This window comes from Cervus elaphus, chromosome 15 (genome assembly GCF_910594005.1).
Source record: "Cervus elaphus chromosome 15, mCerEla1.1, whole genome shotgun sequence".
Classification (NCBI taxonomy): Eukaryota; Metazoa; Chordata; class Mammalia; order Artiodactyla; family Cervidae; genus Cervus; species Cervus elaphus.
Genome location: NC_057829.1, coordinates 89,981,847 through 90,006,742, shown reverse-complemented (window position 1 = coordinate 90,006,742; position 24,896 = coordinate 89,981,847). Strand labels below are relative to the sequence as shown.

Below are 24,896 nucleotides of genomic sequence, written 5' to 3'. Positions count from 1 at the left end.
GATTGTCTTCGCTACAGGACCCTGCTTGAAGGACGGGCACAGGTCTGGGAGGCTGCTGGTCTGCTGGTGGAGGGAAAAAGGAGATCACAGCAAACAGCCCTGCTTCTAACACACCTGCCTGGGAGTGGCTTGTGCTCACACATCATTGGCCAAAAGATGTCATGTGACCAAGCCTGCAGAGACCCTGCAGTTTTGATGGGGAAATTATACCCTGAACCCAACAGTGTTTTATAATATTGAAGGATAGTTTCTACCACCTGGAGTGTTATTCATGTTATACATGCCCACGCACACAAACACAGATTCAGTACAGTTCAGTCACTCAGTTGCGTCCCACTCTTTGTGACCCCATGGACTGCAGCATGCCAGGCTACCCTGTCCATCACCAGCTCCCGGAGTTTACCCAAACTCATGTCCATCAAGTTGGTGATGCCATCCAACCATCTCGTCCTCTGTCTTCCCCTTCTCCTCTCACCTTCAATCTTTCCCAGCATCAGGGTCTTTTCCAATGAGTCAGTTCTTCCCATCAGGTGGCCAAAATATTGGAGCTTCAGCTTTAGCATCAGTCCTTCCAATGAATATTCAGGACTAATTTCCTTTAGGATTGACTGGATGGGTCTCCTTGCAGTCTAAGGGACTCTCAAGAGTCTTCTCCAACACCACAGTTCAAAAGCATCAATTCTTTAGCGCTCAGCTTTCTTTATAGTCCAACTCTCACTTCCATACATGACTACTGGAAAAACCATAGCTTTGACTAGATGGACCTTTGTTGGCAAAGTAATATCTTTGCTTTTTAATACGCTGTCTAGGTTGGTCATAGCTTTTATCCCAAGGAACAAGCATCTTTTAATTTCATGGCTACAGTCACCATTTGCAGTGATTTTTGGAGCCAAAAAAATAGTCTTTCATTGTTTCCCCATCTATTTGCCATGAAGTGATGGGACCAAATACCATGATCTTAGTTTTCTGAATGTTGAATTTTAAGCCAGCTTTCATCAAGAGGCCCTTTAGTTCCTCTTCACTTTCTGCCATCAGGGTGGTGTCATCTGCATATCTGAGGTTATTGATATTTCTCCCGGCAATCTTGACTCCAGCTTGTGCTTCCTCCAGCCCAGCGTTTCTCATTATGTACTCTGCATTTAAGTTAAATTAAGTTGGAACAACAGACTGGTTCCAAATAGGAAAAGGAGTATGCCAAGGCTGTATATTGTCACCCTGCTTATTTAACTTACATGCCATCTTGCAATGTCTGTGTCAGCAGAGATTGACACTTGTCTATCAAAAACCAGTGAGAAGAGGACTATTTTGGTCAATGCAGAACTAAATATGGATGAAAGTAAAAGTGAAGTTGCTCTGTCCGACTCTTTGTGACCCAATGGACTGTAGCCTACCAGGCTTCTCCGTCCATGGGATTTTCCCGAGTGGGTTACCGGAGTGGGTTGCCATTTCCTTCTCCAAAATTTTAGTCAGAGAGCTCTTTGAGTTAAACCAAAGAACTAAAGATATCATGCAAGGATGACTTAACTTCAGCATCTTCCCACTGAAAGCACAAACTAGGGTGCTATCATCATGAGGCAATCAATTTCTCCTAATCTTAAACATGAAAGTTAAAGTGAAGTCGCTCAGTTGTGTCCGACTCTTTGTGACCCCATGGACTGTAGCCTACCAGGCTCCTATGTCCATGGAATTCTCCAGGCATGAATATTGGAGTGGGTGGCCATTCCCTTCTCCAGGGGAATATTCTTGGCCCAGGGATCAAATCCCAGTCTCCTGCATTGCAGGCAGATTCTTTACTGTCTGAGCCGGCAGGGAAGCCACCAGGAAAGCCCAGTCTTAAGTATGCATTTGTATATATGTGCATACACATACATTCTGAATTAAAACCTGATAGAAGCTCTCCTTTCCTAAAGAAAAGTTCCAGCATTAACAAGATGGCTTGATAACCTGCCCACCTCCTTCACCCTTATCTCATCCATCCTTATCTTTCCTGACTTGGGATATGGAATCTCTTCCCAAAGGACCCTCTTCACGGCTGTCAAATTTCATAGAGCTCCCCCAAAGTGTCTTCCTGCATGTTATTCCTTCTTCCTGGCATCTAATAAATCCTCAATAAATATTCATTTAAAAGTGATAAATGAAGGAAAACTGAGACGAGGAGATCAAGTTACAGGAAACCAGGGGCTGTTGACAGAGAGCAGGAGGGTCTCTAATCAGATCAGGCTGGAGCTCATGGGAAGGATCCTGCCTGTTCCCTCCTCCCCCAGGGGTAAGAAAACAGCCAGGATCTGACTTCTTCATTGTTGTTGTTAATTTTTTGAGCCCTAAACTGTCAAGAAGGAGACATGGAGAAGTAAGTCAGCTATGATCCACCTGAGCAGGGAAGGGTGGGACGGAGGTGGGACCAGAGTCATTGCTGAGGGTGGGGATGGGGGGTCCACTGGGTGATGACAAGTTTGCCTAAAGTGGGAGCAGGGGTGCAGTCCAGGTCACCCAAAGTCTCCGAAAGAGGAAATTACACATATTCCTCAGATCACCAAGCCTCTTCTTTATTTTTTTAATTTTTTTGAAACTTGGAATTATTAATAATATGAGAAAATTCACAAATGGTTTGTAAACTAATAAAAGTTAGGATTGATGAATTTTCTAATTGGATTTTTATCATAAAACAGCAATTCCATACACCAATGTTCCTGCAATTTTGCTAATCTCTATACATATTCAAAACAGACTCCCAAATCCTTGTCACCTAAGACTATATATTCTAAAAAAAAAGCTTCCATGTACTTAAGAGAAGCAAAATATCCTGCTGGTGTCTATTTGTTGCTCACTCAGTCGTGCTGACTCTTTGCAACCCCATGGACCGCAGCACGCCAGGCCTCCCTGTCCATTACCAACTCCTGGAGTTTGCTCAAACTCCTGTCCATTGAGTCAGTGATGCCATCCAACCATCTCATCCTCTGTCATCCCCTTCTCCTCCTGCCCTCAATCTTTCCCAGCATCAGGCTCTTTTCTAACGAGTCAGCTTTTAGCATCGGGTGGCCAAAGTATTGCAACTTCAGCTTTAGCATCAGTCCTTTAAAAGAGGTGTCTATTAGAAGAGATAACTTCTTTGAAGTTTTTTAACCCTTCTATGAAATAAAGCCTGAATATCTGTATCAGCAAGTAATGTGTATGCTACTTGCGGAAAATACAATGACTATGTAAATTTTTCTTTTTATTTTATAATTTTCTTTCTTTTTTTTCCCCACAATCCGAGAAACTGGAGAGGTTTGCTGCAGAGACAGCCAATGTGCTATCATCTCCAGGAGTGGCTCCTGCAGGATCTATGGGCCCAGGTTTACTCCCCCAACACCAGGACCGCACGCTCCCCCCTCACGAGTGAAAGAAGCACCCTCATCGTTGCCGTCAAAGGTGCACAGCTTGGACCGGCTGGTCCAGCAGGCTGCCGGGGAGGACCCTCTCTGGCGCAGGATGTACATTTTGTCCCTGGGCTGATTTCCACTGGCTGCAAAGTTTGTGAACGTGTCCAAGTTATTTCTGTCATGTCTCTCCAACTGGCCTTCAATTTTTAAAAGAGCCCTTGTTTAAATCCAACTCAGTTTCTACACTGGCCAAATTGAAAACATCAGTCCAGCCTCCAGAGCGAACCTCCTTTATCATGATTTATACATGGGAACGTGAGCCCTGCCAAGAAACACACAACCTCTGCCCAATGTTAATAATTGCAGTATGGGGACAAGGTCCATTACATGAGATAATGCTGCACAGGGCTGAATCTTCTGAAAGGAAAAGATAAATAAAAAGATGAGCCTCTCACTTCCCACAGACAGGAGTGAATGGATGTGGATGGACAACAGATTTGATGAGGAACGCCAGGGAAGCACAGGGGTTCTCAGTCCTTCCCAAAGACAAACTGCATGTGAGTTACTGTAGAGTCATAGGAGTAGGCAGTGTTGTGCTACTAATTACTGAACAATCATTTGTTGCAAAAGGAGGAAAATCCCTGGTGCAGAGTGTTTGCCAGTTTCTGTGGTGTAAATACTGCCACTATACAGCAAAGCAATGTATTTTCACTGTATGGATAACATTGGCATAAATAACCACAAGAGCATAGATTGTAAGAAAACCTAGTGGACCAATTAGAAAGTGAATTATTCTGGGAACCTGTTACTTTTTTCAAAGTACGATTTATTTAACTGTACATTTATAGAATTTAATATTTAAAAATAGTTATGTTTAACAACCAGCTTGCCAAATTCCTGAAAATTTAACAGTGGACACCGAAGAGCCGATCCAAGCTGGCCCTGGAACACCAGGCAAGTTATGTATGCAAATGTGGGCATTTTTATGCCCACGGACAGAGGAGTGAATCTGAGTGTCGTTTTAATCGATCCTGCCTTTTCCTGGGGTCAGTTGCAGGCTGGCCTGTGCTCAACTTGGCAGTCTCGTAAGGTAGCCATGCTTTCAAGCATGAGCCAGCAGGCTGAAACCTGTGGTCCTGAAGCTGAGCCCTGAGAACTTTCAAAATCTTTGGTGCATATTTCTGGAAGTAACTGACTCGGACATATTTTTTTCTCAGTATCTAAATCCTCTAAGACATTCTTGCCTTAGGTGAGATGGAGTGTTCAGAGTGTTGCATTTCCTTATATCATCTCTAGGATGGAAATCAGAGAAGGTAAGAGACTTGGACCTATTTTGAAGACGGTTATTGTTACACAAGCCAGGACTGGTGGAGTCAGAGATGCTGGATGTGCAACAGAGGAAACAGGGACCCAAAGGATCTGGCAGCGGGGGCAGTGGGGCAGGGGGGAGGCTGTTGGGAAGGCGATCCAGGGTTTCCTGAGGGTTCAGAACTGCTGGGATGCTGGGGAAGGCCAGATGCTGTGGGCTCTGCTTTCTGTCTCATCCCCACTATTGTTGTTTAGTTACTAAATCACGCCCACCTCTTTGTGACCCCACGACTGCAGCATGCCAGGCTTCTCCATCCTCCACTATCTCCTGGATATCATCCCCACTCTCCTGCATCTAACTGAGATGGGATGGCAGCTGCCAGGACTTCATATGAGAAAGGGTCCCAGTGTCTCCTCGGAGGTTTCTCGTGGGACAGAGTATTCATCAATGATGGAGGAAGGGGCATAAGCCTGTCTGGTGATACAAGATACTTTACAGGCTGAAACTTGTGTTGGAGAAGACTCTTGAGAGTCTCTTGGATTGTAAGATCGACCCAGTCAATCCTAAAGGAAATCAACCGTGAATATTCATTGGCGGGATTGATGATGAAGCTGAAGTTCCTATACTTCGGCCACCTGATGTGAAGAGCTGACTCCTTGGAAAATGCCCTGATGCTGGGAAAGACAGAAGACAAGAGGGGAAGGGGATGACAGAAGAAGAGATGGCCGGATGGCATCACTGACTCAATGGACATGAGTATGAGCAAACTCCAGGAGATGGTGGAGGACAGGGAAGCCTCATGTGCTGCAGTCCACGGGGTCACAAAGAGCTGCACACAGTGAGCAACTGAAGCAAAGCAACACAGGCTGCGACATCCATCCCCCTCAAAGTTAAGGGTCCCAGATCCACTTTCAGTGAGGAAAGAGGGGAGCAGCAAAAATCTCCCACTTTGGGCTGTGTTACAGAGATGCTGCAGTTGTGAGAGGGGTCAGGTGGCAGCCCAGCCCTGGGCTCAGGGCTGGGCATGTGTTCAGACTCCACTGGGGATGGGGGAGCAGGTCCACTTTGCAGCCAAGCCTCCCACTGGACCTGGACACCTGACTGGGTCATGGATCTTGGCCTGTCTTGCCCAGAGAGAGAAGAGGAAGAAGAAACCATCTTACTGAGGGTCTTAAGGACTTTGAGTCAAATACTCACTTCCTGGATGGAGAATTCTGAGTGAGTCCAGGTAAGAAGCGTCATTTGGGGGCAGGTATTCCCAAAATCCAGCAGCAGTTTCTCCAACATCTGGAATCACCCAAGCCTCATTCACATCATGGAAACTGTGCTAGTCAGAGATCTGATGGAACTTCCAGGGAGCTTGAGGCTTCTGGGTCCTGTGGAAATATCAGCCAAGGGGAGGGTATGATAATTTGGGAGCTATTTGAGAGGTCAAAATTCAAAGGAGCACCTTTCTTGTGCTTAGGCGATGCGCTGGAGAGGTTTTCCTTCTTTTAAGATTTTGACATGGACCATTTTTAAAGTCTTTATTGAATTTGTTAAAATACTGCTTCTGTTTTACGGGCACAAAGCGTGTGTGATCTTAGCTCTCCGACCGGGGACGAAACCCACACCCTCTGCATTGAAAGGCAAAGTCGTAACCACTGGACCACCAGGGAAGTCCCCAGAGATGCTTTTCTGAAGGCTGTGATGCCGGCAGCATTACTATTGCAGGGCCTTGGTTCAGCTCAACCAGTTACAGGTGACAATCTTTTGGGTAGAAGGTTCTGGCAGAGACATGGTGCCCGGGAACACAGGACGCCCCCCTGCCATTATGGGACCGCCCACCATGGCCATTGTGGCGGGACAGGAGATCAATCCTGGGAGCGGCTAAGAGCATTGCGTGTAATTGACCTGCTCAGTGACAGGGAAAAGCACTCACAGAGTCCAAGAATGGTGAAAAGTCAATTCCAGTTTTGAAAAATCTGTCAGATTAATTAAAATACAGTGTCGTACAGGAGAGCTAATTAATACGTGCTCGGCCTCCCTCTCCTGATCCATGGCTTTGTTCTCGCCTCGGTACCCTCTCCCCCTGCTTTTGCACCATGCAGGGGTGGTGCAGGGAGGCTGGAGGATGCTGGCTTTGCCTGATGGAAAAGTTTAGCACCAGGAAAAGTAAGGTAAACTGACACAAACAATTAGTGTCTGCTTCTAGAACAAATAGAAATCAACCGGCAATTAGTGTTGTCATTTCTAATCCTTTCAAATCATTTGATTATAACAAAAGCACAAAAATCAGAAGGGGGGTACTGTTTTATGGCATAATTGATCTCTTAAACGGTTCTACTCTTTTTTGCATTTTGTCAAAAATGAAAGCAACTCTTGCAGGTTTGCATGAAGACATTCATAGAAATTATTAAAAGCTCTGACACCAAATTACCTGAGAGATTACATGAGATGTTTGACCGGTTTGCCTGTCAACCTGTAGGCAGCTTCTATGAGGGTTGTTAACCATCCTTGATTGGCCAAGACAGCGGTGCTTCCCCAGGGGGGCACTTTTAGGATGAAAAAACATAATCAGAGGGGACCCTCCGGAAGACAGAGCCAGAAGGATTCCAAAATGGACCACTGAGGGCTGGGTTGTTGGGGAAGTCTGAACAGAGCCTGTCAAATCATCTGTCTGGAGCAATTATGTTGATAAATTTGCCACCCAGTTGCATCTTCTCACTTGTGTTATTTTGCGATGCGACTCCACGAAACACAAGGCCCTATTTGGGTTCCCTCCAGCTGCGAATGGAGAAGAGAAGACAGAGGCTTTTCCCATGTTGGGTCTTTTTGGAAAAGTCCCTCAGAATGCTTGCCTTGTGTGTTTCCTCTCATCGATCTGAGGGCTGGATCTACTTGCATCAGTGGAAGGCCATCTTTCGTGGTTCAGCATCTTCTGGCAGCTCCAATGCTTTATGGAGAGGACTCGGGATGCCAAGGGCAGTGACCTTCGCTCCCTGGGACCACCTTCGAGAAGAGCATCAGATGCCACGTCACATTTTCAGCTGCCTCTGTGCTGAGTAAATGCACCCCTTTGTCAACCACGTGGTCTGGTTTCTCTTCTGCTTTCTTCCTTATATGGTTCCTTCCTCACTTCAGTCGAGCCAGGTTCTATTTGTTCCCCAGGCCAAGCCCGCCCCCATGGGCTCTTCAGGCCTTAGGAAGCCTCTGGCCCCAAGGACAGGTGTCCCCTTAAGCTCCTCCCATTCAGAACAAAGCTGGAACAGAGCAGATGCGCAGAAAATGTTTGTTGAGTGAATACAGGCGGGTGGCTCATCATGCTTGGTCTCCGAAGGCTGGACAAGAGCTCCTCAGGTAGAGAGGGAGCCACAGGCGTCCCAGGCAGAGGGGCAGCGGCAGGGGGTGACCGACGGCAGAGAAGCCCGGGTGTCTGGAGCAGAAGGCTCAGAGGCCACTGGCCTGTCCGGGGGCCACCGCCCTCTGGCAGCACCAGTCTGGTCTGTGGTCTGTCCTGTCCTGCTCTTGCTTTCTTGTGACCCAAAACTTCTCCTTTATTTTCTCTCTGAAGACAGCTAGCCACCAGTTTCTAACCCCCTACACACAATTGGAGGACAGGGGCTTTCTGGCCTCTTTCTGAAAGGAAAGAGATCATCTTTCGTCCCTCACAAGTCACTTCTCATTCTGGAAGGCGGCGTGAAAGATGTGACGTCAGTTGATTTGAGAAAGCAACTCGAACCCTGTGCCGAACAGAGATGTGAATTTCATACTGCCGTTCCCAGCAATTAAAGCAGTATATTTGGGTAGGGAATTTTAATTGAAGAAATATAAAATGTTCATTGGGGTAATGTGCGTATTAATTTAATATAATGTGAATAAGAAGTCACTTGAGATGGGAGCTGGAAGCAGCCCCTGTAGGTCTCTTGCCGTGACAGCGGCCCAGGCAGGCCTCCTTCACCCCTCGGAAGGCGGGTCCCTGTTGCCAGGAGCAACGGGGTGAAGGCTGGGTCGGCTGGCAGGGTGCGCCCAGCACCCTCCCCTCCCCCGCTGGGCCTGCTGGGTCACGGTTAAGGGCGGCGTCAAATGACAGAACGTCAAGGCAAAGCTGACGAACCTCAAGGGACCGAGCTGGGCAGTAACAGCTGACAATCGTCAGAACACTTTTTGGGGAGTTGGGAGGAGAAACCAGTCAACCCTAAAGGAAGTCAACCCTGAATACGAAGCTGAAGCTGAAGCTCCAATCCTTTGGCCACCTGGTGCGAAGATCTGAATCACTGGAAAAGACTCTGATGCTGGGAAAGACTGAGGACAGAAAGAGAAGGGGTGACAAAGGGTGAGATGGTTGGAGGGCATCACTGACTCAATGGACATGAGTTTGAGCAAACTCCAGGAGACAGTGAAGGACAGGGAAACCCGGCGTGCTGCAGTTCATGGGGTCACAAAGAGTTGGACACTGTTTAGTGACCAAACAAAGAGGTGGTTCTAATTAACTGAAGTTCTTTTTTTTTTCAGGTTATAAGTAGAAATATATTCCTCATAGTTCTGGAGGTTGGAAGTTCTAAAATCAAGACCCCAGTATGGTCACGTCGTGGTGAGAGTCCTTTCCTTGTTCATAACTGGCACCTTCTCACTGCGCCCTCACAAGGGGCAGAGAACTGAAGTTCTGATGCCCTTAGAACCCCACACCATAGAGGGGCCACATTCAATAATAACAGTGACAACAGCAACGATAATAATAAGTGAGGCTTATCGTCCAGCAAACGGGAAGGGTCTTAGGAGGTCACAGGGATGATATTTGAATTCCAGGAAGCTTGACAAATCTACGATGTTTCATTTCAGCAGCCCTTGGACTATGCGTGTACCTCCATTCTCTAAAAATTGAAAGCAAACTTAAATGTACTCAGTACAAAATGGTACAACTCACAGGTTGCTCTGGAATCAGCCAGACGGCACGCTGGACACTTAGAGGCCCTCGGCGGTCTCAGGGGTACTTGTACACTCAGCCCTGGAGGCCGGGAGGTGGGCGCCCGGCCTGGCGGTCTCGCAGAAAAGCCCTGTCAGAGGTGCTCCTGGAAGCGGGCGGCCGACAAGTCTCTCTTCTCTGACAATCGGGGCTCTGGGGTCCTCTGCCTCGCTGATTCATATTCCAGATAAATACCCACTAACGGTGTTTCCCCAAAAGCTGAGATAGTGTAGGATAATTTGGACTCTTCTCCTGAACTCTTTCTCAATGATATAATTGAAACAGCATCAACGTTTTTTTCTATAAAGATTTGTCTAATTATCATTTCACATTAAAATTTGCCAAATAAAAGACATTCAGGTCAATTTACAAACATTCGCATCCATGCATAAATCACATTTTTGCTAGCATTACCAATAATATAGTTACTACATTAATATCACAGTTTTCTCTCAGCATCTCAAAAATGTACACTTAAAGTACCTTTTCTGGTTGTGCTTTACATTTGGTTCTGTGTGACTCATTGTATTTCTCGTGGTGGCTGTTGCTGAAACAGTCCCCTTACATTTTTGGCTTCATTCAAGCCCCCCATGGCTGATGTTGAAAGTGAGATGCTTCTGTCTTTCTGGGATTATTTTGAATCTTGTTTCTTCAAGCTGTGCTGTTGAGGGATTATTTTGCATCATTTTAGTTGCTCTGGGTTTTAATTTGTCTTTTATCTACATTTTTTTCTTTAATATACAATGAACTTTATTCCTTCACTATTATTCTCCCACAATTAAGTATCTTTAAAGCAGGGAAGACTGATGCTGCAGCTAATGAAGAACTTGGGATCAGATGGTTCATTCTCAGAAAGGAACTCGGTTAGAACACATCCACAGATACAGAAAACGGTCTTTCAAGGAAACGACTGGTTCCATGGTTCAGTTAAAACAAGTTTAAGCTGTGGACTGCTCTCCTGTTCAGTTCAGTTCAGTCGCTGAGTCGTGTCCGACGCCCACCTGTCCCTTGGGTAACCTGGTGGGTGTCATGGAGATCTGGTGGTCGTGGTGGTGGTTTAGTTGCTCAGTCGTGTCCGACTCTTATAACTCCATGGGCTGTAGCCCGCCAGGCTCCTCTGTCTATGGGATTCTCCAGGCAAGCATACTGGAGTGGGTTGCCATTTCCTTCTCCAGAGGATCTTCCTGACCCAGGGATTGAACCCAGGTCTCCTGCATTGCAGGCAGATTTTTTACCAACTGAGCTACGAGGGAAACTGGCATGGAGATCTAGAGTATTCTATTTTATGGGAGAAGGAAAAGTATCTGAGTTAGAGATTAGAAGGACGAAGTGTGAGCTGTGAATTCAGGGGACTGCATATCAAATATTTGGTTTGATCGCCTAGAGGTTTGGGCGTGCCAGGGCGGGCCTTGAGAGTGGAGCCAGGCAGTGACCATTGCAAGGCCTGTGGTTGACCCTCGGGATGTTCGTGACTAACAACGGACCACACTGAATCCACTGCCAAGGTCAACACACTCTCCTAGAGAGGGCGATGATTTATCTTCACCTCACTCATCTGCCGGTTGCATTTCATACAATTACTTTTTTCTTGGGATTCTTTCCTTCCTCTTCCATCAAGCAATTCATTTTTGAAGACCCCTGTTGTGCGTGACATCACAGAGGGAGACTTTGAGAAGATGCAGGACTCATGACCATTCTCTTGAGGAGCTCATGGTCCACCATCTGGAGGGACATGGTTGGTATTCACTCGTTTACTCAGCAAGTATTTATCCAGTGCAGACCTGAGCCAGCACACCCTCGGCCACTAGTCCAGGGGTTGATGGATTAGTCAGCAGCCTTTGGGACTGACTGCGGAAATTATTAGGATGACTGCCTCTGTAGATGGTGGGGCTCCTGGTTTGGTTTTGTGGGGATCAGAAGTGACTCCTTGGGAGAAATGCCTCTGAAACCTACTGAAGTCCAGCAGGCACTGGCCACATCAAGAAAGCGGAGACAGGTTTCGGGCACAGTGTGTGCTGGCTTGGAGCCCCGGAGAATGTGGTCGGTCTGGACCTGGAGGCAGTGATGGAATAGCCTCACCAGGGGTTTAGAAGGTGGGCAGAGCCAGAGGGAGGCAGGGGCCTGAGGAGGGAGTGCTGTGCATGCCCCAGGGAGGAGCTGGCTGGATTCCACCTGCCCAAGGGTGGGACCCCTTCCATTTGCTGTGGATGCCTGTAAGGACAGGCCTGCTTGGACCACTCTGTGAACATCTCCCCTAAGCCTTAAAATGCCATCATCCTAAAGATACTGAGCCAGGACTTCCTGCATCCTGCCGTGATTATACGTTTGACATCTTGAAATTGCTTGTATTAGTCAACATCCTCCAGAGAAACAGAAGCAGTGGGATATATGTAGACTATACAAGAGGAGATTTATTGTAGGGATTAGCTCTTCCGGGATCCAAGGAGTCCTGCAAGGTGCCGTCTGCAAGCTGGAGGCCCGGGGAGCTGGGGGTATAGTTCTGCTGGGTCTGAAGGCCTGAGACCCAAGGAAGCAGACGTTGTGCGCCTCAGTTCCCCAAGGCCTGAGAATCTGGAGCTCAGATGTCTGAGGGCAGGAAAGGATGGAGACCCCAGGTCAAGAAGAGAAGAGTTCATCCTTCCTATACATTTTCCCCTAAATTCGGCTTCAACTGATTGGATGGGACCCACCCAAACTGGGAAGGGCCATCTGCCTTACTCAGTCTACTGATTCAAATGCTAATCTCTTCCATAAACACCTGAGCATCCCTTAGACTAGTCAAGTCGATACCTAAAATGATCCATCACCCCCCTGGGTTACTCCCACATACCCTTTATCCCTTTCTTCCAATGTTCTGACATAACCGCGGGAGATTAACATTTGTCACTGCATCCTGACTGGTCTGAGTGGTCTGGGGTAAGCCCTGAAGTCCCTGAGCCAGCCCTCTGCCCTGGCTTTCCTGCTCCCCTGAATGTGCTGCCAGGAGCTTGGCTTCCACTTTACTCCTTCTTTTTGACTATTTTGAATTACAAAACGCTGACAAACCCTCTTCTTTTGAACTCAGAGCCCTTCCTCCCAGTTCTTCCCCTGTGGTCTCTTTTCCCTGTTCTGAACAGACGGGGACAGACCAGTAAAGCGACATGACAGTTACCTGGGGAATTTGGCATCATGAAAAGCCTCTCAGCCAATGGTCCCACCATGACTGCAAATCACGGTTTTGGGTGCAGAGTAGGGGATGAGGGGTCAAAGAACCTGGGCTGTAGACTGCTTCTTCTGGATCAGAAATTCCAAGGGGAGACTCAGCAACCAGTGCTGAAAATGCCCACCATGTGGATCCCCTTCAGCCTGGCCAGCCTGGCTAGCCTGGGGTCTCAACTTTCATATGATTCAGGAATCAGAGTAAAAGATTGAGACAAAATCACTCAGAGGGTGAATGGAATCATCAGTTAAAAGCTTGTCACAGGATCCTTGGTTCAAACAGAGAATTTCCACCCCAAACACTAGTCATTGAATAGTACATTGCTTAGCCACTGAATTCCCCAGGGAGAAGGATGCAGCCTGCTAGGACTAGATCACCTAATAGATTATTTAAAATTGACTATATATGCGTAAGTACATACACAATGTACAATTACATCTATAAGTAACATTTAACATGATATATGTGCACATACAAGGCTTCCCTGGTGATTCAGACGGTATAGAGTCTGCTTGCAATGCAGCAGACCCAGGTTTGATCCCTGGGTCAGGAAGATCCTTTGCAGAAGGGAATGGCAACCCACTCCAGGACTCTTGCCTGAAGAATTTCACTGAAGAGGAGTCTGGTAAGCTATAGTCCATGGGGTTCCAAAGAGTCAGTCACGACTGAGTGACTAATCCTTTCAATTTTCATGTGCATGTATATAAAGAGATGTGGATATATAAATCTCCATGCATTTATTGAGCACTCGCTGGATGCCAGCTGTCTCATTTACTAGATGTGTTCCATGGACTCAGCTCTTATGGGAGACATCCTGCTACCATCCCACACTAACCCTAACCCTATCCCCAACCCTAACCTAGTGCAGAAGCTGAGCTGCAGGCAGATTAGGAATCTGGAGCTCGGATGTGAACCCAGGCAGCCTGGCATTCAGACTTCCTCTTAACCTTGACCTTTGCACCCTGCACAGTGGAAGAAGTAATTATAGGCTCCATCTTCTTCCCAACAGTGGTGTGTTGGCGCCAACTGCCAAATGCCCGGGAGGGAGGCTTAGCGTCCATCAGCATCTCATCACCTGCTCAGCCTTCGGGACCCGGGTCAGTTTCCTGAGGCTGCTGCCCTTGGGAGGGGCTGGGTCAGTCTCAAACCAGCCGTTAGCCTCAGCACCTCCGCTCCTTGCTGTGGACCCCAGAGGTCTCAGATGTGGTCACCAGCCAAGCAGTGAAGGGAGAGTGGAGGGAAAGTCTCCAATTTCTTTCAGCTGAACAGTTATTTTAGGACAAATTGATTTGGGCTATTTTTCCCAGGCAGGGCTTTCCCAGGCAGGGCTGGGTGGGGAGTTATCTGGACCATTTCAGTTGCTGGGCCAGGAGCTGATGGCAGGACAGCCAGCCCTTTCTCCTCGGATCAGGATATGCAGTCCTCTGTCCTCGCGTCCCTGAGGAGCTGAGCCGTGTTCTTCCTGCCGCTCAGGCTGAGGAATCTGAAGCTGGCAGTGCCAGGTTTAAAGCCCACCAGTTCCGTCCTCTGAAGAGTGCCTGTGAATGAGCCAAAGCGGGCTCTACCTGCCCCACGAGGAGGCCGTCTCTTTCTGCTCCAGCGGCCGTGGTCGGGACCCTTGCCATCCCTTTGATTTTGTGTCATACGCTCCTTGGGGATGCCCTTCCCTCTGCCGTGGCGGGGACACAGCTCAGTGACCAGCCCCCAAGACGTCAGGTACCACTGCTCACGATCTTAAGGGAGAAGTGGAAGCACCCTGCAGTGTAGTCATCTCCAGGGTTCAGAGAACCGATGTGTCCAGAGACCACGGAGGGTGGGATGCCCGTCTCCTAACCTCCCCCTCAGCGTCCCACCCCTGGGCTCAGGCTCCTCCCCCAATTCTGCAGGTGCCAGCTTTACCCCCGACCTGTTGGGAGTGTGGCTTCTGGAACAGCCATTCTGTTCCATGGTTTGGTTATGTGCTCAGGTAAGGCCGGACTTCCTGCAGAACCAGACAAAAGCATCTCCAACTCTGTGTTGGTGGTGGTGGTTCTCCCCACCTTATCAAGGCTCTGAACTCAGGACGTGACAAACTTTCCAAGGTCAAGAATCCTCAGTTCAGCAAGACTCCTAAAATAAGGGAATGCATGATCATTCAGATAATAGATTTGGGCACATTCTCTGCCAGGGTGCTGCTGAGAATGCTTGGAAATGGAAATCCACTCTGGACAGAGCCAGAAGCAAAAATGAGCTGCCGGAGTATCTGCAAACTTCCAGTCACAAAGTACCTTAAGAATTTCCAAATACCTTTCCTAAGATATTTTTTCTTCTGCATATAATGAGATTAATTTCCTCATTATTTCTAGTATTCTTAAAAAATTGGTAACACTTTAAGAGTCCGGTCATTATACTTTCATTTGGTATTCATGGAAATAGCGGTGATCATAATGAGTTCACTTGGTATGCATGTGGTTGTCACATGCACTTTCATAAAGCTACCATTGTAACACAGGTTTCCTTTGGCTGCATGCCTTTTTATGATGTAAACTACTTCACCCGATCTGATTCCGCAGCCTCCAGGAGAAGGAGTCTTCCGGGGAACTGGGGCTTTGTCTCAAACCAGCTAAGGTACATCAGAAAATAGTCTGATACAGCTGTCGCCTTGCACCTTGCAGATTTATACCCATATCCAATCGCATTAGACCCCTGGAAGTTCTTTATCCCCTGCCTTCTTCCAGCACACCCAGCCTGGCTGATGGCATTCCCCAAATGCTGATTGAATTCTAGAGAATTTGAGTAGATTTCAGGATTCTCTGAGCCGCCCAAGCTGTCTCCCCTTCAGGACAAGGAGGACAAATTTGGTCCTGGTTCCCTTGCTTCAGTGTGGCATCAGCAGCTTGTCTTCATTAAGGATGTTCCCGGTCTAGTGGTCAATTCATGTTAACACAACATAGAGATGAATCCTACTAGCTTAATGATAAAGAAGATTGTGTTGTCATTGTTCAGTCACTAAGTTGTGTCCAGCTCTTTGCGACCCCATGGACTGCAGAACGCCAGGCTTCCCTGTCCTTCACTATCTCCCAGAGTTTGCTCAAATTCACGTCCATCAAGTCGGTGATGCTCTCTAACCATCTCATCCTCTGCCACTCCCTTCTCTTTTTCCTTCAATCTTTGCCAGCATCAGGATCTTTTCCAATGAGTTGGCTCTTCACGTTGGAATTGGGAATGAAGCCAGGACAGAGTCCTTGCCATCAATGTGAAGAGGGATGGGACAGCCTTGTACTTCCCTGGGTGTGGCTTTACTACGTGCTTCTCCACCCTGCTGGCATTTTCTGCACTCAACAGCCTTGAGAGCTGCGAACGGCAAAGGTGAGGCTTAGGAAAGGGGGCATGCGAACAGTTGTCCCCCTGCTACAACTGCTGCCTCTGTTGCCCCAGGAAGAGGAGAAGCATCTTGTTCAAGGGGAGACCGGCAAGTGCTGTGGTCCATCACGGAGTGGAGGTCCTGTCCCGCAGTCGGGACACGTGTTCCAGCAGCTGAGCCAGGGCACAGGGAAAAGCAACTTTCCTCCAAGAGGGGGTACGGAGAAGGGGGTCCCTGCAGGACAAGTCACGGGTAGGTCACCTTCAGTGCTTCTCTTTGGGCATCACGGGACTCGTATCCTGGGGACGTGACCGAGTCTTTGTGAACCAGTTCACAGCTTGAGCTTCCGGGACCAACAGTAGGAACTCAGAGCGTGACAACAGAGGAATTCTGGGGGGAGAAGACGCTGGTGGGAAGGCCTGCACTGACGTCCTTTCATTTTGATTTTCTCTTATGTTTTCCCGTCCCTAATCAAATGCATTATCACATATTTAGTTTAATTACCATATCAGGAGGAAATTCACTTTTACTGATACAATTAAAAGACTAGCAAATAGTGTCTTACAAGTGGCTTGGAGCCACATTAACAAAATGTGATAGTAATTGATGTGGGAGTCACATGATCTGGTGGCAAAATGGGTTGTTTTAATTGTGTCGAGGGGAATCCTCTGCCTGGTTCTTCTGACTCCCTGCATCAGCCAAGCGCCAGGCAGCAAAGGTGCCACTTATTTGTGCCTGGGGTTCAGGCAGTACAGGGGGATGAGATGTGCTTACAGCTCCTGGGATGAGATTCTGGGATCCAGTTCACCCATCCTTGCCTGATTCACATGCAGACATGTCTGCTGGATAGAAAATATTTCACTGAAATTAGTTAAAAATACAACAATAACCATAGCAGCAGAAACCCACTGCATACTCAGTTCAGATATTCAAGTACCCACACGCATGCTAAATTGCTTCAGTCACGTCCGGCTCTTTGTGACCCTACGTACTGAAGCCCACCCGGCTCTTCTGTCCACGAGGATTCTCCAGGCCACGATACTGGAGTGGGTTGCCATCCAGGGGATCTTCCTGACCCAGGTATTGAACCTGCATTGACAGGTAGGTTGTTTACCACTAGCACCACCTCGGAAGCCCATTTTACTACCTAGACCTTGATAAATCAAGTGCATACATTTTTAAGTAAAGCCAGAGGATGATTTCTATTTTTTTGCATTTTTATGAATTGCCTTTGTAATATCAGTACTTTCAAACTAAAAGCTATTCAAATATGCATTAAATATCTTCACATGACACCAGAATGGGCCATCTCTCCACAAAGCAAGCACATTATTAATTTCTTCACAAAATATCTGAACAGCATTTTTCAATTAATTTTTTTCGTGTTGTGTTTGCCTCCACCTGACACCACAGATGTGATGTTGTCTTTTTCACAGCTGGAGACCAACTAAAATGGCCTCTGGGATAATGTGAATATGTCAAGCAACAAAGAATATGGCATTTAAAGCAAGAGAATTCCTATCTTCGTGACGAAACTTTGCCCTTTCCTCATGTTCCTTTCCTAGCTCATTGAGATGAGTGTCTGCAATTCCTGACCTACCAATTAGTTCCTGAATGAGCAGGTTGGAAAAGCACCCTGTGTCACACCCACGGCTAATACCCTCACTTATGGGACCTTGACCCCAGCCAGCCAGCCTTCTCCTGGTCTGCGGTGTGATTAATAGTTCTGCGCTGATCTAATTGCACTCTGCCTGTGGATCCCGATCAGGGCATTCCCCATCGCCTCTGGAGCCATCTCCGACTGAGAGCTTACCGCCAGCACAATGGAGCCTGCACGCATGCCCGTGTGTACATACATGCCTGGGCCTACATGCCTGTGCAATACACGTGTGCAGAGCATTTCCGGTCAGGAGTCACCCAATCTTTGTCAGCAGTGTATATCCGGTCACACCATGGTCCTAGGGCTCGAACATGATTTAATGAATTTAGAGTCTGTATCCCTGGCTCTGTCTACATAACTTCCAAATAAATGGGAGGGAACATAAATTCACTTAGACTGATGATTTTGCATTAGAAGGGCCAGGAAAATCTGTTATTTGGATTTAATTGATGTAAAAATTAGACTTGGCCTAATGGGCGGACTTGTGTAAATATTTGGCAATGGGGGCTCCAGGCTCTTTGCCAGCAGCGATGCTGGTTGTTTTCCTCTGAAAGCTCCCCCAGACCCTGAACTCTCACCTCTCAGCCTGTTGGCTGCATCCTCGTGGCGTTTTGTGGATGGTCTTCAATGGAGTATGTTTAACTCTGTGGGCAAAAATGCTAAAAGCTGTGTGAGGTTTTGTCCTGTCTTTTCTCTCTTGTGTTTCACTTACACACGGCATCCTTTTTACTGTTAATCAAAGAAGGTGATCTACTCATATTTTTAGTCAATTATTTACTCAGTTAAAATAGTTTATTGATCATCTATTCTGAACAATAACTCTTAAAACCCATTTATTCATTCACTCATTCAACAAATAGTCATGAGAACACTTCGTGACTCCCTTAGAGAGCTTCAGGAATCCCTTATGAGAGAGGAAATAAAGTATGTCTTCCCCAGCTCTTAGAGATTATCACTGCCTATGAAGTGACAAAAACAACAAAAACGAGCATCTAAGGTGCCAGCCTGGCATTTCCCCCAGCCAAGTGGTACTCACTCACCAGCCTTGGAGAAGGGAGGATGCCAGTTTTTACTTCCCCAAAGGATGGGTGTCTACTGGCCCCTGTGTGCGCCTCACTCATGGTCAGAACCATCAGTGTTCAGACTGTGAGTCTGAGATCTTCAGTAGGAAACTGTGCTGGGTGTCCTGTGAGATAAAGGCCCATGAGTCAGTCATTTATTTCCTCTGGCACGTGTAACTGAGGGCCTTCCATTTGTCAGATAATTTGATGACTGTCTGATGAGATGAAGATCCTATTCCTTTCCATCTAATCTGGGTAGACAGGAATATACCAGGCAAAACCAATAAAGGAAATTCAGTGTGGAGCTACCTTAGCTGGGAGGATCAGAGAAGTTCTCTACGGATGTTACTTTCAAGCTAAAACCCAATGAGGACAAAGAAACAGTTTTACAGAAACCTAGGGAAGAACATTTGATAAATAAAGAACAGATAATAAGCAAGAAAAAGACTCAAAATGGACAAGCAGAAAAGGCAGAGACTGAAACCTAATAGGAGGGTGAGTGAACCACAGGCTGTTTCAACATGGCAGTGAGCAGTGGAGGGATACTCTGGACCAGAGGAGCATTTCCATATGTGCTTAAATGTAGCAGAAAATCCATGGAGGGTTTTACAAGGGAGAGCATCACAAGTGGATTCAAGGGTTTGAAAGTTCCCTCTAAGAGTGGAGAATGGATTTGGGAGTCGGTGGAGGGCAAGACTGGAAGCTGGAAGGCTCTCAAGATGGTTCAGCTGTTTCTGCCTTAAACTTCCTACTGACTGTAGCTGAGTTCTTAGTGAGGATGTCCTCTGCCTTCAGGTGTCCTCAGTGAACCTCAACTCAGGCCCGCGGGGACAGTCGACGTGAAGCCAATGGTGTGGTCCAGCAGTCACCCATGCTCCTGCAGCTCGGGGTGGTGTGTGTACGTTCAGGTTGTTGAGGCTTGGGGCCCGACCACCAAGCAGACAAGCCCCTAGTGCAGACAAGCTCAGTTCCCGTGTACTGGGCACCACTGTCCCCAACAGCCAACTAGGGAGATGCTCACTCACAGCAGTCTACCTCTCAGTGCTAAGGAGGCATCATTGGTGATGACATCATCCTCATACACGACGCAAGAATTCATTTTGTACTGAGAGTAATATACAGTGACTGCTGGAGCTTTTATATCTCTACACCACTTTAAACTTTTGGAGATGCCTTGAGAATCTGTAGAAAGAAACACAGGCCCTCTATAAATCCCATAGTGAATATAACTTGCCTTTTGTCCTCTCAGTCATCACTCCACTGTTCCTTCCTCTAGGCTTTATTCTCATTTCAATCAAGTGTCTCTCTTGGGACCACCAGTCCCAGGACCTACCCAATGAGTAGGGCAGTTGGTCTAAACAGTGGCTTGTGACCCAGAAAGGACCACGTGTGGCCCACATGGCAGTTGAGACGTGTGCCTTGCTAGAGAAAATGCCTGTCTCTGCTGGGCTCTGAGGCTGTGAATTCGAGGTTGTTCTTGGCTACCTTTTCTCATGCATGGAGCCTGCCTGTCTGTCTGTCTACAGAATAAAGTCAAATGGAGACCCAATAGGGATGAAAAGAAGATGTGAGGGGGGGAAAGAGAGATAAAGGAGAGAGAACTCCCAGTCTCTGAGCTTTTTCAATCTGTAAACTAATGCCAGTTTCCGTCTGGGCCGCATGAACTAAAACATTCATGTTTTGCAGAAGTTATTTGACTCAGGTTCCTGGCCCTCCACACAAGCCCTGACTGATGGCCGCAGCTATGTGTGTTCAGTTAGAGCCTACGAGTTTCCACACTTCAGACACCCTAAGCATTGGACTGAGCCCAGACTCCCCTAGCCCCAGCCCTTTGGAAAGGGGAATCTACACACTGGCTTCCTCCTATCACTAGCCAAGATCTGGCAATACAAGCTTTGATGACCATGTAGTAACTTACTCACCTGGCCCCTCCTAAATCTCATCGTGGGGGAGTCAGTGACTCGGGATGTTGAGAGAACAAGGCTGGATCCTCCCCGGCCCTGCCTTCTGCATCATCTTCCAGCACTCATTCCGCCCAATTTCTTAGACAGCTCTTGCTTCTGTGAACCAGTCTGACTGGTTCATTTCTCCACATGTTTTGTGATCTCATCTCTTACCAATGTCTCTAGGACTCTGCCTACCACCGGGGTCAGACATGCTGTCTCCTGGCTGGTTTGTTTCCCAATCCCTTTCCTAGAGACTGGAGTTTGCCCTCCTTCAATCTGTCAGCACCTCTCATTTCCAGAAGAGCCATTTAAAAAATCTGTTCTCAAAAGAGCAGCCGCTTCTCTCCTCTTGTGAATGACTTTGGACACAGAGTTGTTGAGGATCCCGTTTCCCTTTCTGATATCCTAACTTTAGCAGTCGGTTCTATGGAACCTTAATTCCCCCCGACTCCCATTGTATCTAAAGCTCCAAATTGTTGCCCTCTCTATCATAACACCTGAGCCTACCTCTTGTTTCCTTTGCATGAAATGTTTGGTCTCCCTTCTCAAGAGAAGTTCTCTCAATCAGGCAGTTGGGTGACTGCTGATGTTTTACATGAATCAGCAAATGGTATTTAACGTTCTGAGCAGTATCTTGACTCATGGTGCTGTTCCCTTCTGTGACCTGTTGAACTCCAGGCTTTATATTTTTTTATTTTATTTTTTTGGGCTCCAAAATCACTGCAGATAGTGATTGCAGCCATGAAATTAAAAGACTCTTACTCCTTGGAAGGAAAGTTATGACCAACCTAGATAGCATATTAAAAAGCAGAGACAAAAAAAATAAAAATAAAAAAAAGCAGAGACATTACTTTGCCAACAAAGGTCTGTCTAGTCAAGGCTATGGTTTTTCCAGTGGTCATGTATTGATGTGAGAGTTGGACTGTGAAAAAAGCTGAGCACCGAAGAACTGATGCTTTTGAACTGTGGTGTTGGAGAAGACTCTTGAGAGTCCCTTGGACTGCAAGGAGATCCAACCAGTCCATCCTAAAGGAGATCAGTCCTGGGTGTTCATTGGAAGGACTGGTGCTAAAGCTGAAACTCCAATACTTTGGCCACCTCATGCGAAGAGTTGACTCACTGGAAAAGACCCTGATGCTGGGAGGGATTGGGGGCAGGAGGAGAAGGGGATGACAGAGGATGAGATGGCTGGATGGCATCACCGACTCGATGGACATGAGTTTGAGTAAGCTCCGGGAGTTGGTGATGGACAGGGAGGCCTGGTGTGCTGTGATTCATGGGTTGGCAAAGAGTTGGACACGACTGAGCAACTGAACTGAACTGAACTGAACTGAACTCCAGGCAGAAAAGCAAAGGACTGAGAAGGGGAAGGGGTAGCTGGGAGTTTGGAGTCAGTAGCTGCAGACTATTACTTACAGAATGGAGAATCAACAAGGTCCTACGGGGAGCTATATCCAATATCCTGGGATAAACCATGACGGAAAAGAATATGAAAAAACAATGTATATATAACTAAGTCATTTTTCTGAATAGCAGAAATTAACACAACACGGCAAATCAACTATATTTTAATTTAAAAAAAAAGAAAGCAAAGCAAAGGAAACCAAAGCCCACTGGCAAGCTAATGAACTTGCAGTTGAGCTCTGGTTTGCTGGACTTGCAGTCTGGGGTCTTTCCCTCTTTTGACGTGACCGTGGCTCATTCACGAGGCTCTTCCCTTTGCGACGCCACTGGACAAAGGCTCTTCTTTGCCCGAATTCCTGCCCGGAGTTTGCAGGCTTGGAGCATCTCCGGTCCTGGGTGTGGCGATGCAGCCTGGATTGAAGGTTGGCTGCGTCTATTCCCCCGACACTGACACACACACCTGGAACTGAGCAAAGCCTGAAACTTGGATTTCTCCTTCCTGCCAACGTGTGCGCTTTAAATGAACGTGCCGTGTGTGCGTGCTCAATCAATTCAGTCTTGTCCGACTCTTTGTGACCCCATGGGCCATAGCCCGCCAGGCTTCTCTGTCTATGGGATTCTGATTCTCCATGCAAGAATACTGGAGTGGGTTGCTATTTCCTCCTCCAGATCTTTCCGACCCAGGGATCGAACCCTGGTCTCCTGTTTCCCGAAGGCAGGGTCTTTACCACTAGCACCACCTGGGAAGCCTTTAAATGAATATTTTAATGTAAAAGAGTCATGCCCTGAGGGGATCTTTGCAAAGGGGATTCTAATGAGCCAACAACCTCCACGCCCAAGTAGTCCTTTTAGTTACCTATGACGTTATTTGGGAAGGCACAGATTGTCTCCACCGTCTCCTTGAAATCTCAAGTGAAACATCTGTTTCTAGAGGCTGATAAGGCGCTTTTTTTGCTTCCATTCAAGATGTAGTAAATCAGCAAAGTCACAGGGAAAGATTAGAACTCAATATGATGGTAAGAAAGAAGATCTCCAGGCACTTGCTATAAGTGGGAAACTTCCCTTCGTTTTCAGGACGATCCTTTATAAATGGACAGTCTATGGGCCCAAGAAACCTCCTTGCCTGTGGGGCTGGGAAGGAAAGCTCCTCTCCGCAACAACCTTGATCCCCAGGCCACGGTTGCAAATCAATCACCTGGGACATTGAAAATGGCAGTCTTTCTCTGTTCAGTCACACAGCTGTGTCCAGCTCTTTGCAGCCCCACAGACTGCAGCATGCCAGGCTTCCCTGTCCCCCGTCTCCCAGAGTTTGTTCAAACTCATGTCCATTGAGTCAGTGATGCCATCCAACCATCTCATCCTCTGTCATCCCCTTCTTCTCCTGCCTTCCATCTTTCCCAGCATCAGGGTTTTTTCCTAAGTAATGGTACTCAGAAGATGCAAGGGAAAATCTAAATTACAATTCCCAAACCTTCCAGTCTGAAACTGAATTAAGGCTATGGTCATCGAAGCCTGGCAAAGGAGATCACTGGGTAATTCCACCTGTTGAATTACTTTTTCCCTTCCAAAACACCACTGCTGCAACTCAAGTTGGTGGGTTTCCTGCTCCCAGGTTCTCTAATGATGCAGTGAACTCACAGATACAAGGCTGCAGGATGTCGAAATTAAGTGTAGATAATAGGCAATTCTTCAGAGGGTGAAGAAACTTGTCTCTAATTTTCAAGGGCTCAGCTTCATCTCAGTAGGGTAGTTAACTGTGATCCTCCCATAAGCAATGAAAGCAATACACTTGCTCTTAAGCTTTAACTAAATGTTGAACAGGAATGGTTTTCCAGGAATTGGTGTCTTTCAGTGCTCTTATCAATATCTTAAAATCCCCTGTGGAGCCTTCTCCCCTTTCTCCAGTGCTATAATTTGGAGGCAGGTCTACACACTGGGTTTGTGGGAGGAGGAGCATCTTGCCTTCAGAACATACCCCTGCGGGGTATATGCCCACCTCGCTCTCTCTAGCTCCTGGTTGAGCCTCCACCGGGTTACTTTCTACTCTGTAAATCAAAAAACAGTTCCACCCCTGCGTTTTCTGGATCAAGTCACTTTAAGGCTTTATATCATGCCGTGTGCTCGCTTCGGCAGCACATATACTAAAATTGGAACGATACAGAGAAGATTAGCATGGCCCCTGCGCAAGGATGACACGCGGATTCGTGAAGCGTTCCATATTTTTGAAAAAAAAAAAAGAAAGAAACAATAGCTGCGATTGGGTTGCATTTATTGTCTGAATTCGACTTATCTGATGCCTTCATTTTGGAGCTTTCCTTTTCTCTTTCGAATCCCTGCAAAGCGTGTTTGTGAAGCAAAGGCTGCTTTTCCCTGAGAATGAATAGCATACCTCCCCCAAAACAGAGGAAAGGCAATGCCCTCTTTTTTCGCAAGGCTGGGAGGTGCCTGTGGACCCCAGAGGCTCCAATGCCAGCCGCATCCTCCACCAAACCCAGCTCGTGTTTTCTGTTCTTTGGAGAGCTGCTCTCCCCTCCGTGATCGTGGCTGTAATTACACAAATGATCTGCTGCACTGTCACTTCTAGTCAAAGGTGTCATCTAAAATTAAAAATTCATGTAAAATCTGGAGATGCAACTTTTAAGCAGACAGTGGAGACCTGATCTGATT

At 47.1% G+C, this 24,896-nt stretch overlaps 1 non-coding gene across 1 annotated transcript; it reads left to right on the top strand.

Annotated features, from left to right (window-relative positions):
- Positions 1-24,346: 24,346 nt before the first annotated feature.
- On the top strand, positions 24,347-24,453 carry LOC122709678. Its single transcript, XR_006345653.1, has one exon. It is a non-coding gene; the product is annotated as a U6 spliceosomal RNA (small nuclear RNA).
- Positions 24,454-24,896: the final 443 nt, after the last annotated feature.